Raw genomic sequence first — 18,484 nt, 5'->3', positions numbered from 1 at the left:
TGCCTTTTTTTGTTCTTTTACATTTCAGTTCCACTGAACTGGTAATTTCTGAAATTCATTTCGATTTCATCTTTTATTTCATTTTGATTCCGTTTCACTCGCCAAAAAATAATTGTGGGCAGAATAAAACGTCTACATTTTTCTAAACGATAGTTTCCTTATAAGCTTCCAGTATGAGGTGTATATGACTTCAAGTAATTGTCTCTTTATAATTCAAATTCAGATTAAATGGCCCTGAAACTGTTAGAAATAGTGATGTGTGGCTTCTTCATGAAGTCATCGCAAAATTACCCATATGTCATCTTTACTTTAAAAATTTCAAACTAAAAGTTATTTCAAATTACTTTAAAACTCTTTGGAATGAAGTCACCAGAAGCAGCTGCTTACTCAGTGACGTTTATACTAGTTAATGATTCTTACTACATCAGTGAGTTTGAAGTTATTTTGCTAATCTGGGGCATAAATTATATTTAGGTTGATCAGTTTCAACTTTTTACATTTTTTATGTTTAGGTATGGCTAACATTTTCTTTTACCTGTTACAGGATCATTATACCAGCAGGAGTCAGCGATATTTGATCCTGCTCTGGTCTGTGTGCTGGGGCCGGAGGGGCTTCAGAATAATTAAATTTTAAAATAAAACAATTTTTAACACTTTGAAAATAAAAAATTTTAAACATACATGTCTTGATAATTTTTTTCACACCATTTCCATTCTGATATTTATTTAATTAATTAGGTTCAATAAATTCAGGTTAATAATCATATAGCTTAAAACAAGCTGTAAATATCAGGCTGTATTCCACATGTGTAGATACAGCTGGAGCCAAACTTGATAAGTCAAGCTTGAAATATAGCTTGAACTCTGCCAACTTTGATGTTTGTTTCAAGCTTGAATCCAACTAACAGGCCTGAATATTCCAGCTTTGATCAAGCTAATATACACGAACTTTACATCTGGAAACAAGTTAGAAACCGGCTCGTAATAACAGACTGCAACTCTGATTTTACTGTTGCTCCAACTTTAAGATTTCTTTGACTTGAATTTCTAGAGTATGTTCACTTTGTGCAAGAGTGTCATACTAATGGGAAGAAATTTCATATTACTGCGATTAAAGAGCAGTCAAAGCTATGTAAATAAAAAAGACTGACACCTATGTAGTGACTGTTCTTGATGTACTTTTTCCTGTTCACCATGTCATTACTATTTGTATTCGCAAAGAAACTTTTCACACTTCACGATTATTCATTCATAGTGCAACACACGCGAGTACTTACAAGTAAACAAATGTAATAGGGCGATATATATATAAAAAGGCGAGATTTTAAAAAGGTAAAATAACATTAAGTTTTAATTTATTGTTGTCACGTACTAGAGAGTTAGTTTAAAATGACCTCTGTTTGCTGAACAACTTGTAATATGTATTCTTAGCTGGTAATCCATTTCACTTTCATCCAGGCTCAATTTTTCTACGTAAAAGAATATGATATTTCTTTACGTTACATAATAATATTTAACATTTGTAATATTAACGTACCACTAGAGAAAAATGCACCAACGTACCTGTAATACACTATATATCCTCTTCAGACCCGGTGTAGCAGTAAGGCAGGAGACGCCACACACTTACCAAACTATTTTACAGTATAGGCTTATAAACGCTTGTGGTGCTTCCCGTGGTCGTCTATGGAAGCTATGCTACGCGCGCATCTGCTGTACAGCCTTCCAGGGAAATTACAGTTTATTTCAAGCTTGGGAAAATTATTTTAATTCAAGCTAAATTTTTACAGCTTGATGTAAACTGAAGAACAGGTTGATTTTTCAATCTTGAATTTTCAACTGAACCTAAACTCAATATCCACCTTGAAATAAGCTGTGCAACAGGTTGATTTTTCAATCTTGAATTTTCAACTCAACCTAAACTCAATATCCACCTTGAAATAAGCTTGAGTGCTAGCTGGGGATGATCCTGTTAATGTAGCTTTTGTTGACTTCACCTTTTCAGGTAGACCTACTGAATCTGTCACTGTTCTCTCTGTTGGCATGTTATCAGGAGTTGTATTTACAGTACCATTGCTTTTGAAGTGGTAATCATCTGATACTGATAGCTGCTCGACTGTTTTTGGATACATCATTGGGATGGTTGTATTGTGAAGACTGTTATCTTGCAAACTGAGTCTTTCTAGTGTATATACAATTTTTTCACTGAGTAATCTTTTGCCACTTCTGTTCAGATGCATTCCATGTTTTGTGTAGTTGCACCTTTGTAGAAAGTCCACACTAAGAAAATGTGCATTTTGGTACATTTTGCAGATCTTGTGGAATTGCCTATTTGCCTTTTTAATTTCGAAATTTACGCAGGAAGTAGTCATCAGATCGTGTCTGTGAGGTATTCCAGTTACAATTACGATGCTCTCTCTTGCTGAATGTAAAACTTGCTTCAGATTACCGATAGCAGATGCTAGTTCATTTCTATAAACATCATTGGCTCCCCCAATCAACACAATACTTCTGTTTTTGTTTTCTAAATATTCCTGGTCGATACTTTTGATAACTTCCTTCATGGGTGCCCCAGGTTTAACAAAGCCACATGCTTTCACATTGAGTTTATAACGAAATATTTCTGAGAGATTTCGTCCATGACTGTCAGAGTAAATAACTATTTCTTCACTTTTACCAAACATCTGCGACTTCTTACACTTTTCTTGTGCTAAATTGTTCACTTCAGATTTTTCTACAGCTGCGGTGTTTGCATCTGAATGTAAGTCCTCACAGCCAGTACAACTTAAGTAGTCTGGAGATCGAGTTTTTAGAGTCTCATCATTGTATAAGCGTTTCTTATATTGGCTGTTTTTCTTCTCTAGTTCCTCACATCTGTTATGTAAAGCGCACATTTCACTTAAAAGCACTGCAATTACGTCGTCTTTACTGTCTCTTTTCTGTATACTGAGAGCAAGATTTGCATTGATACATTGCAAACAAAGCCATGTCTTTAGATTGGGATTGATGTTTACACAGTTAAAATGTTACACAGTTCTGCAATTCACGCACATTATACCTTTTACAGCACAGCAATGGCATACCTTCGAGATCTGCTGAACTTCATGAATTGACGAGCTAGTCGCACACGCAATTTTTCTATAACATTTTTCTGCTCTAAAAGTGTCCTTTTTACTACTTTTGCGACAATATAGCACGCCACACATAGCTGATCACAATACAAACCGAAATTATTGCAAGACAAACACTTTTCTTCATTTACCGAGCATTTATTTTCGGAACTCACAAACTCACTTTCCACCACCGCCGCCATCTTGCACCCTAAATCCACGAGCCATGAACTTATGTTATGAACTGCACTATTTGAAACTGAGCCAATGTTGCACACAACATCCTTTACTACCACTCTAGTGTCATCAGCAAACAGAAATATTTTAGAGTTACTCGTAATACTAGAGGGCACATCATTTATATAAATAAGGAACAGGAGTGGTCCCAACACTGAACACTGGGGCAACCCCCCGTTTGAGCGTAGCCCACTCAGACCCCACATCACAGCCATTCTCAACACTGTGAATAACAACCCTTTTCAGTCTGTTGTTAAAGTAAGAGGTGACTAATTGTGAACTACTCCTTGTATTCCATAACGATCCAACTTCTGGAGCCATATTTTTTATCAACACAATCAAAAGACTTAGTTAAATCAAAAAAATATCTCAGCATTCAAAACCTTTTGTTTAACCCATCCAGAAAAGAGAATACAGCATTCTCAGTAGTTAAACAACTTCTAAAGCCAAACTGTTCATTTGATAGCAAATTATATGATATAAAATGATCTATTATCCTTATATACATAGCCTTTTCAATAACTTCAGCAAACACTGATGTCTCAGATATAGGTCTAAAATTGTCTACATTACACCTTTATTCCTTTTGATAAATCTGCTTTACTACTGAGAATTTTAACCATTCAGGAAACTGACCATTCCTAAAGGAAAAATTACAAATACGGCTAAGTACAGGGCTTTCATGTGGAACACTGTACTTTAATATTCTGCTAGGCATTCCATCAGATCCATAAGAGTCCTTAGTCTTCAGTGATTTAATTATTGACTCAATCTCCCCTTTGTCTGTATCACAGAGGAGTATTTCAAACATCAATCTAGGAAAGGCGTTTGCCAAAAGAGCTATATGATTCCCTGTAGAAACTAAATTTTTATTTAATTCACCAGCAATGCTCAGAAAATGATTGTTAAATACTGTACATATATCTGACTTATCAGTAACATAATTATTTTTACTATGAACTGACTTTATATTGTCAACCTTGTACTGCTGACCAGACACTTCCTTCACAGCTGACCCAATGGTTTTAATTTTATCCTGTGAATTAACTATTCTATTTGCATACCACATACTCCTTGCCTTCCTAATAACATTTTTAAGTGCCTTGCAATACTATTTGTAATGGGCTACTGTAGCTTGATTGTGACTGCTTCTAACACTTTGATATAATTCCCACTTTGTTCTACACGATATCATTATCCCACTAGTCAGCCACCCAGGCTGCCTTTTACTGCTAGTACTCTGTTTAGAATTCTCTAATGGAAAGCAACTCTCAAACAGCATGAGAAATGTGTTAAGGAAAGCATTATATTTGTCATCTATGTTATTGGCACTATAAACACCTAGCCACTCTTGTTCCTTGACAAGGTTTAAGAAACTCTCTATTGCTGTAGGATTAACTTTCCTACATAGTTTGTAATTATATGTGACATTTGTTTGAGTACAAAACCTTTTTAGTGTTAAAATTTGTGCATCATGGTCTGAAAGGCCATTCACCCTTTTACAAACAGAATGCCCATCTAGTAATGAAGAATGAATAAAAATATTGTCAATGGCTGTGCTACTGTTTCCCTGCACCCTAGTTGGAAAAAAAAAACGCAGTCTGTATCAGATCATGTGAATTTAAGAGATCTACCAACATACTTTTTTTGCACAATGATACACAAAATTAATATTGAAGTCACCACATATAAATAATTTTTGGTACTTCCTATAAAGTGAACCAGGAACACTCTCCACCTTGAGCAGAAAAGCTCTGAAATCATAGTTAGGGGACCTATAAACAACAAAAACTAGAAGTTTAGTTTCATTAAATTCAAGTGCCCCTGCACAACTTCCAAATATCTGTTCAGTATGATATGTCTATGGGCTCAAATGGAATACATACATACATGGCCACTCCCCCACACCACAAGGAACTCCTTGAAAAACAGCCAACTAATCTGTATCCTGCTAAAGGAAGCCTCTGAATTGTCAAATTATTCCTTTAAGCAGGCATACCTGTGAGCTGACTTCAATCTAAAAAAGGTGCAGCTCTAACACCAACTACACAGGAATTTTTCCACGAGTGGTCCCACCACCACCCACTACACTGTTACCTATAAGCTTTGCTTGCCTGCCCTTCCCATACCTATTGAGGTGCAGGCCATGCCTAGTGAAACCCAACTACTGATAGACTGAATCGGCGCCATTGCAATGTGACCCATGCACTCTGCCATCAGTGCCTCCTCCAGCCCCACCACGTTAATGCGCCTTACAGCTGCATAAAGATGAAGCCGATCATGCTGAAGCAGTTGCACAAAATGCACATTAGTGCCACTAGTTTGAGTAGCTATGTTTACCAATTCACCATGTATGTCATATTCCCTGTCCCTATCAAGACTATTCTCTGCTCCACCCACTATCACTATCTGATCTTCCTTCGCAAAATTCCTACATAACTCCCCTATGCTTATGCTGTCAGTCACCTGAGCCCACCCTGCACTCCACCTCAACAAGAACTTGCCCTGTCTCCTCATCCCTTGCATTACACAACTTCCTGCCTGAACAATCTCAACCCTCAGTTCAGCCTCAACTGTATCAGTTCTGGCAAACACATTCTTTTCCACGTCTCAAATTTTATCGATAAATCCTGCACCTGACTTGTTAATCCCTCAATTTTACCACTCAGTTCAGCTTTTATACTCCCCACAGAACTGTCAGTTTGTCCATACTCTTTCTCAGATTTCCCATCTCATTCATCAATGACCTAAGCATGTCCATCATGGTTGTATCCTCTACCTTTTTTCTGTCTCTGTGGGCTGTGAGCCTCGCTCCCACTAGCTGTGGATTCACAATCACTAGTGTGATTTTCTGATTTCACCACTTTCATTGTCCATAGCTATGGCTGGCACAAAAAGCTGAAATTACAAAGGAAATTGTGCCTGCTCCAACACTTACCTGTCACTGCGACACTACGACTGCTGCTGAGGAATGCTCCACTACTAAGCTGATGTTGTGATGGGGTGTGGAGTGGCTTTACAGTGGTTGAGTGAGCAGCAGCTGAAACCCCTGGGTGTAGCAGGCAGTCTGCATACATGGCACATTGTATGGCAAACTGTGTAGTGCTGGTGGTGATCATGGCTGCCATGGCCTGTACCTCAGTCGTGCCGCAGCAGTGTTGGTGCACTGGCATGTAATGATGTTTGATGAAACTGTTCTACTGTCAAGGTTCTGTTTCACATGATGCAATCCTGCACTGTTTTCTGTATCTGTTCATTCTGAATTATCCTGGAAAGTAACCGCCATATGCAATCATGTGGGTTGTTTGGGAATGTGCACGTGGTGTGGATGATGAAATAAAATACAATCTCTGTCATCAACTCGCCGATAATCAAAGATCTAAACTGTTCACAATTAATTGCGTGGGTTATCTTTAGAAAACCATTAAAGTTCCATAGTATTTCAGACTATAAATTCAGCAATGGCTACATACTGACACCATGTAAGTGTGGCTTGTATCACATGCAATCTGAAAAATAACAAATCCATCAGATGTCGAAAAATGTTGGGTCCAAAAGTCTATGTCTGACCACCTCCCACAGTGTCCAAACATAGATCCCCCTCTAAAATGCCACTTTTCACCCAGGAAACCTTGGTCAAGCATCACTGAAGTCAGCTGAACTACTGAACATGAAAATTGCTGAAATTCTTATTTTTAACTTTTTATACACATATGATAAATGAAACCACATGGAAATTTTCTGAGACATATTATACTGTTATCAGCTTTCTGTAACCTGCCGTAGTTTATCTATAAATAAAAATTTTTATGGTTTTCCTCTGTTTTTAGATGTATAAGTGTTAATGTATATACTGACAAACAATTTAAATTATCCATTAAATAACTCCCTATTATCTAAAGTTTAAAATACTGCAGCTGCTTTAAATGTTTATTTATTTAGTAACAAAAGCTATTTTTAACTGTGGAAAATGTCTGCCCCCGGTAGCTGAGTGGTCAGCACGACAGCATGTCATACCTAATGGCTCGTGTTCGATTCCCAGCTGGGTCGGAGATTTTTTCCTCTCAGGGACTGGGTGTTATGTTGTCCTTATCATCATCATTTCATCCCCATTGACATGCACGTTGCTGAAGTGGCATCAACTTGAAAGACTTGCACCAGGCGAACGGTCTACCCTGATGGGAGGCCCTAGACACATGGCATTTCTATTTACTGTGCAAAATCCATTTTTCGGCCCCTCTTTTAAATATGTGGATCGTTTCAGTGAATCTACTATCACAACCCAATACAGTTCTACGAGGTGTATACCTAGACACCTCATTTGTTGCAATCATGTAATGCATTGCCAAGATATTCACTTCTATAGTTCAGGAACTATTTATAACATTTAACTTACAGTAACTAATAAACTAACACTGATGTCAAAGGCACGTCTTCACATGCGTAATCGTCCATCATTTATGCTTCAAATGAGTCTACTGGATCTTCATTGACACATATGGTTCATTATTTAATAATTTTGGCTAAGCTTACATTTTACACTGGATGCAAGAAGTGGCTATGAGAAACATGCAACCATTGTGCAGTCCAAAGGACAGGTTTTTCTAGTCATGTGGTCACCTTAGTGGCCAGTGGAAGTCCAAAGACAACCCCACCTGTGGAATATAGATTGAAACTGGTCGTCCACGTGCTCCTGTCAAGCTGATTTCATTTGTCTTCACGAATATGATCTGATCTTAGCTGCCGCCTTTGTGTCCATTGTCACATGTTTGTGACTGAAAAAAGTGTATCTTCTCGTTATAATAGGCTGCCATTTTACAGAACTAAGATTGTGGGTGACTTACAGGTTACTAATGTTGTGAATCAATTCAGTATTGTCTTGTGTGTCCCAAAGTTTGCTTCACCAAAATTCCACTATACAGGGCTGTTACCATTTGGTTTACGGAGGAAGAAGCATTGGGCTCAAATTGCATTTCAGTAAGTTCAATTTTTACTTGACAGGTACTCAAAAGTAAGGGCAGGCAGGTAAAGTAGTAGGTAGATGATGTTGAGCATTATAGTCTTCACAATCATTGCCAACAATCAGAAAGAGGTGCCTGATACATCACAGTGGGTACCATTGATTATCAAACCCAGACTCTGTAGTCTTGGGCCACGCATGTTGCCTGGATGAAACTGGATGTAATGCATGCAAATGGTGACCATCAGTCATGCCTCTGAAAAAAATGAATTTGACCCAACCTTTGGAAAACAGTGTGCCTGTCTCGCAAGGACCTGCTGAGGACACCCTATTGTGGGCTTCTCTGAGTGGAGCAGGTTCCTGGAATATTATGGATCAGTTTCATGGAGCATTATGTGATTCAATTGTATCAGCACTGTAATAATTCACAATTTCTATAATAGACCACCTCCTGACCTTAGAGTGTACGGTTAGAAAGACACAGCTACAGGGGAAATTTGGTCAATCTGCTGAATCTTATCTCTCCCATCTACCACTTCCTTTCTCCTTTTTGAGGAATCTACTAGCATCTTTGGCAGAGCTTCTGGGTATCCTTAAATTGTTGAACATCTTGATGTGCGCCACAGTGATATGACTTGGAAGCTGCAATTTCAAATTGTTCATGGTCATCAACTTGATCACCTGTTATTGTGAATCGAATTTCTTTGTTTTAGCCTTAAGAATGTAGGAGTTAGTTAGCATAGCCCAGTGTTGACTGTGGAAATGAGGCAACTTGGCTTTCCCTCTCTACATGCCTTCTTGCCACTTTGGGGATTTGGTATTAGCCTTATGTACCTCATGCCACCCACCTCTTAATTAGGGAAGGTTGACACATCATCCCCAGTTGTGGTCTGTGTAACTCAAAGGGGAAGTAATCTTCCACCCATAGACAACCCATACAGTGACAATTCTACACTCTGATGCAGTTCTGAGTTGTAAGCTACTGCTACGTACGGCACTAGAGCATCTCAGACATTATGATGATCGTTCACATAATAACTCAGCATTTTAACCATGCACTTGTACACTTGCTTTATTTTGACCTTAGACAGGAGATGCAGTGTGCTTACCTGTAATTTCCAAAATCATGGGAGCCAACATCAATGCTTCATCAGCTCAAACATAAATATTAATATCTTGGTCAGTTGGCATGATTTCCCAGGTCCCAGACTTTGAGATCCAATTTTTACCAGTGCTATAGTCTCTGCATGTTGGTTTGGCATGGCAACCATAGCTACATAAGATGCAAACTGATCATCAATGTTAAAATGTACAAATTCCCTGGTGTTTTTGCAAAAAAGCCCGTGAACATACTTACCAGTCATTTGAAATAGGCTGGTTTCTGGTAATCTCTGCAGTGATTCTTGCTGATAACTAAGTTCTGCTCTTTGGAAACAAGGCACACAGTTCTTTACATATTGCTCCATATTCTGCTTGAGTGTTTGCCACCAATAGTTCTCCACAACATGCCATTCCATAGTTTGTCACCCTCCATGCCTTTCCAAAACAGAATTGTGGACCTGCCTCAACACCTCATTGCATAAACTTGCTGTCAGAAATATGTCACCCACACTCAGTTTGTTTATACAATATCTTGCTACCAGCACAGAAATGAGTTTCCATCATGAACTGCTGACAGTCTGGGTCAGTACCTGCACCTTTGCAACTCATCTGCAGAAATGGCAACACTCACTATTGCACACACTTTCTGACTGAGACCTCCAGCATTATTGTGAGTTTTCATGAGGTGGTGTACCACTTTACAGTCAAACTCACTGAGCCATAACATTTACTGGGTCAAGTGGCTAGTTGGGCTCTTCTGGCCCTTAAACCTTCACAATGCTGCTTAATCTCTTACTACTTTGAAGTCTCTACCATACAAATAACAGTCAAGATATGTGATACCATGAACCAGGCTCATAGTCTCTTTTTCTGCGGTGAGATAATTCTGCTCTACATTATTTAGTTGCCTGGAAGCATAGGCCATTGGGTGTTCTGCTCTGGCTACTTCTTAGCTTAATGTTCGTCCTAAGGCATATCTGATACCACAGCATGACATTATAAAATGCTTCTGATAATCTGGAAAAACTGGGACACAACCTGTGGTCGTTAGTCCTTCAACTACACAAAGGCCTCTTTGCAGTCCAGTGTCCAGTGAAAATTTATCCCTTTGTCAGAGGACGTGTGAGGAGTCTTGCAACTTCTGCAACTTTCAGCACAAATTTCCTATGGTAATTAGCCAAACATGAAATGGACTACAGCTATTTTCCAGTACAAGGAGTAGGAAATTCCCACATTACTTTTATCACCCAGGATTCTGTTCACATATAATTCCAATTGATAATATGGGCTAAATAGTGAACTTCCTTTATTACAAAATGCCATTTGCCCAAAGTCAAAGTTAGCTGTGCTGTTCATGATCAATCAAACATGTCCTGTAATCATACGATGTGTTCTAGGATGACCTTGGAATACATTGCAATTTCATCTCAGAATACCATTCATTCCTTTGGTTTCAGTCCCCATATCACTCCATCTAACAGGTGTTGTAATATTGTCAGCATATTCTTTAATACACTTCGCATTCAATTATATTGGTAATGACCAGACGGAACTGTAAAATGGTGTTGGGTTGATCCTATAGTGCTACAATCAATAGATGGTATACTTTTTGCAAATCCACAGTTGCAAAAGATCAGTATTGCTGCCAAGTTACATGAAGAGCCTATGGTTTTCAGAATTGTGTACGTATTCATGATACATATTCATGACAATGTACTGATTTCAATACCAATAGTCACAACAAAATTGGTATGGCTTACCCCCATATGTGCCTTTTCTGGAAACAACAATTATATATTATTGGCAGTCCATCAAGTTCTGGTATGTTCTTCTATAAACCTGTCATGGAGGTGCTGGTTTGAAAATTCTTCCATCACTGATTGGAGGTTACGTGGAACTTGGTATGGTTTCTTGTACAACACCTTCTAATTTCCATTAGAATCCTACTCTGTGTTACCAGAGTTACTGTGAAAGGTCCTGGAGTGTTAAACAACTCTGCGTATTCTTCTAACAGTTTGTCCATTTTCTCCTTACAACTTCTCTGTGTCACACTTTCTCCCATGATGTGGTTAAATTAGTGAACCATCCAAATCTTTCTCCACTAGTACCTCTTAGTTGGTGTGGTTGCTCTCCTTCCACTGAACTGAAATTGCACATGTTGATGAGCACTAACTTATTTCCATCCCATGATACATGATTATCCACAAAAAACTGCACTTTGTCCAGCTCCTCATTTTCCACAAAAGGTTCCATTACAAACAAAGTATTGACTGGTAAATCTGATCTTACATCTACCCAGATGGGTTTTCCTGTACCCATGTAGTATTTTATCATGCCTGTAAATTCTAAAGGACTTGCATGCAGTCTAAGTGGTGCCCCTGCACCAGGTATGAACCTTGTGTCAGTTCAGTATTACAGGAAGAAGTGCCTAAATGGATTGCTGTACTGTATGATATCATAGCTGAAGCCAACTAGTAAGTCCCACATGCTACATCACTAACACCACACTCAGTGAATGGACACATTTCTTCCCCCCCCCCCTCCCCCCCTCAAGCTATTTAGTCTACAATGAGAAGATCCAAATTTCTTACGCCAGATACATCCTTATTTGCAATCCTGTGTGCAGTAACTATTTACATACTCTTTTTCCTAAAAAGCCAGACATTCAATAATCCATCACTGATTCTGCACATGGAAGTCTTGTGCTTACATTTACTGGGTGTGCCACTCAGTGGCTGCAATGCTCCCAGTTCTGTTTAATGCCAGAGTATGATTTACATTCTGTGTCCATCTACTCTGCACATATTGAAACTTATGCTGACATTCCTGCTATAGATGTCAAACCTGCTTACACTTCCCACACTGAGGTTTCCCACAGTTGCATCAGAGGTGAACAGGCTAACGACACTGGTAACATGTCACTTCAGTATTTAAGACCATCCTACTCTCTCTAGGTCTTGTCATTGCATCAATGAGTATTTCTGCCAGAGCCATTGTACATGACTTCAAAACCTCTGCTCATGTATTATGGCAAACTTCGCCTGGTAACCCCCACAGAATGCATCCAGCACCATTTCCTTTGCTTCCTGCAGAATGACTTTGTTGGCACTGTCATTGTAAGTTCATAGGTACTAATAATTAATTACCTAATTCTGTTCACAAAATTTTCTGTGTACTGTCTTACTCCACACCTTTCAGCTGTTCCTGCTAGTACCTAGAAGTATTCTTCCTCCAGTAACATTCCATTAAATCATTTTCTGCAAATCCTGGAAGGAACGAGAATTCTTCAACTTTTCAAGGCACACAACATACGCCATTGCATTCTCTGATAATTTTAGTTGAACTGTTGAATTGTACTCAACACTTGCTCATTATTCCACCCCCTAATTCAGTGTCAGTATGTAGGTTATCCATGAAAATCCAAACATCCTCCTCCGACATACCAGTGAAGTGAGTAACTAATCTGGCTGTTAGGGACACGATAGGATGGGCCTGTTCCCTCCTCTCCTCCTGTAAACTCTAGCTCCTTACATAACTTTAGTCTCCCCATAACCTTTCTAGTTCCTTACGTAACATTAAATTCTCTGTTCACATTTAAGTACACTCATGTTCAGAAAAAACAGAACACCTTGAACAACAGAATGTTCATATTCACAGGACATGTGCAGTAGTATGTTCCACAGAAATGATCAGCATTTCAGCCACCTCGCTTCATCATGTGTCCCATTATCTAATAGGCACAGTGTCCGCCATGACCCTTATAACTTGTTCCATATGCAATGGCATTAATGTGTATAAGGCGGAGGGGTATCCTGTGGTACAACTGTCCTTGCCGCTTTTGCCTGGTTCCAAAGTTCATCTACAGTGGTTGGCATTGGGTCACAGCACTGCACCCATCGTTTCACCATATGTCACACATTTTTGATTGGTGACAAGGCTGGCGATCTGTCTGGCCAGCTTAAAATGCCAACATCCTGTGACACCAAAAAGACAAGTGTTCTTGCAGCAACGTGTGGTTGTGCATTTTCTTGTCAAAAAATGGCATCTGGGGTGTTAGGCAGAAAGGGTATAGCTACAGGTCGCAGGATGTCATTCACATAGGTCACACTGGTAACAGTGCCATGGACATGCACCAACTGTGATTTGTGGTTGCACCCAATAGCACCCCACATCAGTCACAGTGATGCCAATCCCCCTGTCTGCAGCAAACTAAAATGTGGCCATTGTTTTCAAACAAACAGAACCTGAATTCATCCAACAACACTATCTGATGTCCCCAGTGATGTCGTTCCATACACCATTACTATCTAGCATGTTTCTGCACATTTGTCAAAGGTAGGCAGAAAAGAGGACAACGTGCACGAAACCCATGCAATAATGAACAGTGATGGACTGTCATTCCTGATAGTGTATGATGTGTTTCACTCTTCCACTGTTGAGCCAGCACTGAGGAGGATGTAGATTTGTCCTGCAATATCATTTGGATAAGGTGTCGATCTTCTCTTGGGGTGGTCTGGGTGGTGCTACCTGACCCACCTCATAATGTTTTATGGCCTTCTGTTAACTATTGTCCGCAGCTCGTGGTCTTGCGGTAGCGTTATTGCTTCCCACGCCCGGGTTCCCGGGTTTGATTCCAGGTGGGGTCAGGGGTTTTCTCTGCCTCGTGATGACTGGGTGTTGTGTGATGTCCTTAGGTTAGTTAGGTTTAAGTAGTTCTAAGTTCTAGGGGACTGATGACCATAGATGTTAAGTCCCATAGTGCTCAGAGCCATTTGAACCATTTTTTTGTGATCTATTCTGCACACGTCCATTTGCAATTCCAATACACTTCATCCCATATGAGCAGCAACGTCCTGGATGGACACATCACATTCTCTCATGCCTCTTTCAGACTCATTGATTTGATGACACAGTTTGCACATACATCTGGGAGGAATTCTGTATGTCTGCTCAACTCACACTGAACCATTGCCTTTGGTTTATGTTGACAACAAGAACCGCTTCCACATTTTAGCAGTAGGTGGTGTTGTGCCGTGATATCGATGTTGACCTTGGACCCGTTGGCTGACATGGTTCAAATGTTAATCATTTCTTCAGAACATACTAATGTACGTGTCCCGTGAATATACACCCTATCTCTGGTTGTTCAAGGTCTTCTGTCTTTCTGAGCATGAGTGTAACTTGATTAAGTAATTTATAGATTACCTCCTGGGTAGCCACTTTCTTACCCACAGAATCAGACGCTTTCTTGTTCAAAATCTATCACTACCGCAAGCCAAAGCTAATACAAGTAAAATATTACTCAGTTCAGAAACGGAAGAAAAAAACAAATAATGCTACAAGCCCAAATAATGCCAGTCATCAGGGCTTACTTTTCACTCTTCTCCTGAGATTTTTTCAATTGTTGCTGCTGGATCTGCTCTTGTTGCTCTATGTCGATGTCTGACACAGAATGTAGCCTGTAATAGTTCCTTTGATACCAAATATAGAGGCTCGGGGTTCTCTAGTAGGTAAGTGAGCGAAAATCCAGTCACATGCCGGTTGGAATCAGTTGATTTGTTTATTCAGCCCAGACTTGTGTAGCCGTCCACAAGAGGGAGGAGGGTTGTCAAACCAACAGCCCTTGGCAATGAATTGTTGTCATGTAGTTTCATGTGGCTGCTATGCTCAGCATGTCTTAGAAGTAAAGTGAACAGGCCTGGTAGGCATTCCAGGATAATGACAGAGTTGCATGAGATGCTGGCACTGCAGTCGGGCACTGCTATGTCACTTTTTACAGCAGGCTGAACACTGTTCTTGCGGTCAGCCAGAAAGCAATGGAGAACATACGGACCATAGTTTCCAGTCTGCAAGTCCACATTCTTCTTCTGCTCACTGAAACAAGTATTTCTACACTCTATTTACTCAGCAGGATCAGTAGTTATGATCATAAATAAAAGTGATGAGTTGTAACTTATTCATATTTTCAATAAAATTTCACACACACAACATAATAATATTGCTGATATTAATAATAATAATAATAATAATAATAATAATAATAATAATGTCTCTATCATAAACAGCATTATGAGCAGTTCAGGGGGGACCTCTATGGTAGGTTCCCATTAAACTGTCTTCCACCAGCTTGCGTCATGTTCGAAGGTGGTCCTATTTTTAGCTGTTCTGTGCATCCCCCACCATTAACTTCTAGTAGCCAATAAGATTCATTCTCTTTCCTAGTAGCCAGATGCGAGTTGCAAAGTGGACTGCGAGAATCTCTCTGCCAAATGCTGCTCTGTTGCCGCATTTTGCAGCAATGCAGTTTCATTCACAGAGCAACCAAATTATTCACTCAGATGTCGATTTTACTTTCTTGTAGCTGTATAGCTGTGAATGTATATCTGTAAAAGTTTTAGTGTGATTTCCAAATGAAAATGTTATGTCATGGCAATAAACGTGAAGTTCCTCCCTCACAAGCAACTTTAATTCAACTGCATGCCTATGGAGTATCGTCTTAGTCATGCAACTGGTTTCATGATTTGCTGTCAGAAGGATCACTGCATGTAGTTATCAATGGAAAATCATCAAATAAAACAGAAGGATAGAAGTCATGTGGTGCCTCTGGTGCGAGTGCCATTTCTTTGGACTATGTTCTTTCACTTTGCTTTTGTCTTTGTGTTCTCACGCTATGTTCAACAGCCATTTTTGTTTTTGCTCTGTTCAGTGCCAAAATAAATGTTCATTTTGTCTGAAAAAGTATGTTATTACAGATCTACACCACGTAATACCCACAGTGGTGACCCAACATCATCGTGGTGTGTTTGAGAATAATTCTGTGCTTCTTTTCATCATTAATGAACCCCGTGTGGTGGTCCATATTGTCCTCGGAACAATGGATCCACAAGTTTGTGCCAGTGCCTCCGCATCCTATTAACTGTGTTTGCGTTTTTACTAGTGTTCCCAATGTACATTTGGTTAAAAGTGAACAATTACCTGGCCCCAGCCATACCGGCAGTCACTTAACCGTTACCAGACCAACGTAGCCACCATCAAATGCTACTATGCAGGAATGCCTTCTGCATGGACAGTGCACACCGCTTAGTGACATTGTGAATAATAACTGTGTGAAGGACGTTGTGTTTCACATCTCAGCTGAACAGTCACCTTCGGGTTGATTTGATGTATCTACAAAGCTTGAGAACTGTAATTCGAAAGTTCATGTACATGGGGGTAGCAAATTTTTATATACCTGGCGCCCTCCCCCCTTCCTCCCCCCCCCCCCCCCCCCCCCACCCATGCTCGTCTTCCACCCGCTCTCGTAATGGCATCAGCCATTTCATTTGCACTGGTTTCCAGATCAGCCCCCCCCCCCCCTTGGCTACATCGCAACTGCCTCCTGCTCACTGTTGCAATGGCACCGGCTGTTACACCTGCGCTGCGCCCGCCTCCAGTGCCATCAATTGCACCAGCTCACTTCACATCACGTGCTGCCTGCAGCCATCCTCCCACGCAGACCTCGAGCGACGCATCGTCCAACCACTACTGCACTCCCGGCGTCAGGGGTTTCCTACACCGCTCACTCAGATCTTCGCCTCCCTGTACTGCATCAACATGTGTTACCTGGCAGATTTCCTAAGCTACTTGCGTTGCAAAAGGCCAACCCTAAGACTTGGTTCACATTGGTGGACCATCTACTGGATATCCACGGAATTTCGGATGACGACGCACATTTCGTCTGCCTGCTGAGCCAACACCTTGCTCGGCCTCATCAGTGATCTGCTCCTCTCACCGCCTGCCTCGCCCAAATTTTCAATGGCAAAAACATCACTGATTGAACACCTTTCTTGCCCTCCAGTGGAGGCCATGACGAGCATCTCAAAAACCGCTCATCTTCGCAACTTTGGCGGCATCTTCATGCATTGATTGATGACCAAGCTCTACCACACACCCTGCTGTGGACCCTGTGTATGGTCAAGCTTCCGTTGGACCTACAACTTCACCTATTATCTCATGTATCGGACCCTCTCGATATTCATCTATGTATGGCAGATCAGGCCTATGCATTCATTCTTCACTGACACCATCTGTCATGGACGACATTGCTTTCACCTTCAGTTGGCATGCCTGCACCTTTGGTTCTGTGGCCTGTCAGTAGGGGGCAGCGTGTGCACCTCGGCAGCTCAGCGGCCTGCCAGGAGCTGCCTCCTGTCGGCCTACAGAAAATACTGCCTGCAACCTCCTGACAGCAGCCGACCTCGCCCGAGCAGCAGCCTGAGGAGTCTCGGACAACAATGCAGCCAGCTGTGTCCCCCGCCCGTCGCGCAACACCTCACTTCCAAGTTAACCCACTTTGCTGGTACCATGCAACCTATGGGGATGCCGCTCGCAACTGCTGTGAGCCTCAACTATACCCAAACGATTCTGGCGGGCACATTTAGGCGCCACATCCTGCGATGGTCGTCAATGGCACCACCTCCCGACGCAGCACCACGTGCCCCAGTGGCGTGACGCCTCTACTTCACAGACTTGTCATTAGGCACATGCATTCTCATCGATAATGGAGCCGATGTCAGCGTTATCCTGGCCAAGCATGGGGGCAACACACTTTCTCCTGCTAACCTTGCACTGATCGCGGCAAATCACTCTCCCATCATGGTCCTTGGCTCCATCAAGATGTTGCTTCGCCTGTCACTGAGCACGACGTTTCCTTGGACCTTCCACATCACCGATGTGGATGAACTTGTGATTGGGTTGTACTTTCTACACCAGTATGAACTTTCGTCATACCTGCAGTTTGCTGTACTCTGCCACGCATCTGGTTCTACTGTTCCATGCTCGAACGAGTGCGGCACATCTCCGCTCTTCGCGTCCTTGGTTATGCTTTCCACATGTGCATCTCTGCTTAGAGATATTACGGCACGTCTCTCCAATTTACTGGACGTCCGCAAACAGATCGACGGGCTCCGCACACATAACGTGGAGTTACGTTCTCGCATTGCTACCACCTCTGCTGAATTGGCTTATGCAGTCCCTCTGCAGAGCTGCCTCTTTTGGTGCACCATCCTCTTCTCCTGCTTTGTTCACGTATCGAGCT

The sequence above is a fragment of the Schistocerca cancellata genome, chromosome 2, assembly GCF_023864275.1.
Source record: "Schistocerca cancellata isolate TAMUIC-IGC-003103 chromosome 2, iqSchCanc2.1, whole genome shotgun sequence".
Taxonomy (NCBI): Eukaryota; Metazoa; Arthropoda; class Insecta; order Orthoptera; family Acrididae; genus Schistocerca; species Schistocerca cancellata.
This window is presented reverse-complemented; position numbering follows the sequence as displayed.